Source organism: Lepidochelys kempii, chromosome 1, assembly GCF_965140285.1.
Source record: "Lepidochelys kempii isolate rLepKem1 chromosome 1, rLepKem1.hap1, whole genome shotgun sequence".
NCBI lineage: Eukaryota > Metazoa > Chordata > Testudines > Cheloniidae > Lepidochelys > Lepidochelys kempii.
The window spans coordinates 216390675-216393580 of record NC_136380.1 but is presented as its reverse complement, the minus strand read 5'-3'; positions in this window follow the sequence as shown (position 1 = coordinate 216393580).

The window sequence follows — 2906 nt, the reverse complement described above, 5'->3', positions numbered from 1 at the left end:
CAGTTCAGGTTCGGTGGGGCCCTCTGGTGTTGAGGTTGCAAGTACTGGATTCAGTGCTGACACTGGGTCTGGTGTTGGTTGTTCGGCTGGTTCCGGTTCTGGGACTGGTTCCGTCTGGGTCTCTGGGACTGGATCCACTACTGCTGTTGCAGACATTGGCCTGGGGTCTGGGTCCATCACCTCTGACCGGGTCCTGATAGAAGTTTCCGGAACAGAGCTAGGCCTTATGGCTTGTTTAGCCTGGCTGCGGGTGACCATTCCCACCCTCTTGGCCTGCTTCACATGATTGGCCAAGTCTCCCCCCAACAGCATGCGGATGGGATAATCATCATAGACTGCAAAAGGCCACGTTCCTGACCAGCCCTGGTACTGGACAGGCAACTTGGCTGTAGGCAAATTGAAAGAGTTGGACTTGAAGGGTTGAATCATCACTTGGATCTCTGGGTTGATTAAACTGGGGTCCACTAAGGAAGCATGGATAGCTGACACTTGTGCTCCGGTGTTCCTCCACGCGGTGACCTTCTTCCCGCCCACACTCACAGTTTCCCTCCGCTCCAAGGGTATCTGGGAGGTATCTGGGCTTGCGGACCTCTGGTGTGATTCCGGTGCAATGAACTGTAATCTGTTGGGGTTCTTGGGGCAGTTGGCCTTTACATGCCCCAGCTCGTTACATTTAAAGCATCGTCCAGCTGACAGGTCACTGGGGCGTGGTGGGTTGCTGGAGAATGGGGTGGTGGGACGATAAGGGGTCTGGAGGGTTCTTTGGGAGGTAGGTGGGGCCTTGGGCGGCCCCCGGTAATAGGGTGTGGTCTGGGGTTGTCCCTTCTGGTCTCCGCTCCAACTGCGACCAGTTTTCTTCTTCTCTGCCACCTCCACCCATCTGGCTCCAATCTCTCCTGCCTCGATTACAGTTTTGGGCTTCCCATCTAGGATGTATCTTTCTATTTCCTCAGGAACACCCTCTAGGAATTCAGAGTAACAGCCGTGTTAGTCTGTATTCGCAAAAAGAAAAGGAGGACTTGTGGCACCTTAGAGACTAACCAATTTATTAGAGCATAAGCTTTCGTGAATTGTTCCATTTGCATTAGGAAGGGCAAATTTACTGGAGATTCAACACTTGCTCCTGATATCCAGGCATCCCAATGTTTCACAATGTGGTAGGCATGTCGGGTAAACGACACGTCTGGTTTCCACCTTAGGGCTCGGAACCTCCAACGAGACTGCTCGGGTGTTTTCGCCATTCTGACTCTCGTCTTGGATTTAAACAGTTCATACTTGTTCATGTGTTCTTTATGCATTTCAGCTGCCACCTCAGCTAAGGGTCCACTGAGCTGCGGCCTCAGCTCTACCATGTATTGGTCAGTAGAGATGTTGTACCCAAGGCAGGCCCTTTCAAAGTTTTCTAGGAAGGCCTCAGTATCATCGCCTGCCTTGTAGGTGGGGAACTTTCTGGGATGGGAAGTGGTACTTGGAGAAGGATTACTAGAGTTTGTTGGGATATTCTGCTGAGCCTTTATCTTCTCCATCTCCTCCACATACTTCCTCTCTTTTTCCTTCTCCTCCAGTTCTTTGTCCCTTGCTTCCATAGCTCTCCTGTGAGCAGCCGCTTGGTGTTGTTCTGCCTCTCTCGCTGCCTCCCTTTCTTGTTCCTTCTCCTCCTTCTTCAGCCTCATGAGTTCTATCTGTCTTTCATGTTCCCTTTGTCTTTCCGCAGCCTGAAATCTGGCTAATTCCAGCTTGTGTCGAGCCGTGGATTTTGTCATTCTAACCTCTCTGTTTTAACTAACTTTACACCCAAGGTTTAGAAATAAACAAAACTTGGCTGTAAAATTTTGCTGTGCTGGAATAGAATACCTATTCTCTGATAGTGATTGTCAGCCTACAGAAAAAGACAATTCCCTTGTCTCTGCTCTGGGCCCAAATCAAAGCAAAACACCTCCAACTACTTGGAAACCTGCTAACCAGCAGCCCAAAGGAAAAAAAAAATTCCTTTTTAAACTTGTGCTCCTTGTAAAAAATCAAAATCCAAAAAAAAAACAAAAAAAAAAAAACCAACCCTGCCCTTTTTGTCTCCAGGCAAACGGGTAGAACACCCCCCTCCCTATTTACTTTTAGGGGAAAAAAAGAAAAAACTCTGGGTTGGAAGACTGAATTTCCCTGCAGGAGTTAAGTACCCTGCCTTCAGGCAAAGAAAATGTGCAATTCACAAAGATAATCCCCTTTTGTCTCAGCTCTGGCTCCAAAGCAGAGAGAAAACAAGCTGCTTTTCTAGCAGCTCCAAAGGAAAAAAAATCCTTTTTAAAGTCTGTATTTCTAGTTCAAAAAATCTCAAATTGATCTCAAAATGATTTCAGGTTAATCCCACCACTATGCCACCATGTCAAGGTTCCTCCCCCACTCTGAACTCTAGGGTACAGATGTGGGGACCTGCATGAAAAACCTCCTAAGCTTATCTTTACCAGCTTAGGTCAAAACTTCCCCAAGGTACAAAATATTCCACCCTTTGTCTTTGGATTGGCCGCTACCACCACCAAACTAATACTGGTTACTGGGCAAGAGCTGTTTGGACGCGTCTTTCCCCCCAAAATACTTCCCAAAACCTTGCACCCCACTTCCTGGACAAGGTTTGGAAAAAAGCCTCACCAATTTGCCTAGGTGACTACAGACCCAGACCCTTGGATCTTAAGAACAATGAACAATCCTCCCAACACATGCACCCCCCCTTTCCTGGGAAATGTTGGATAAAAAGCCTCACCAATTTGCATAGGTGACCACAGACCCAAACCTTGGATCTGAGAACAATGAAAAAGCATTCAGTTTTCTTACAAGAAGACTTTTAATAAAAGTAGAAGTAAATAGAAATAAAGAAATCCCCCCTGTAAAATCAGGATGGTAGATACCTTACA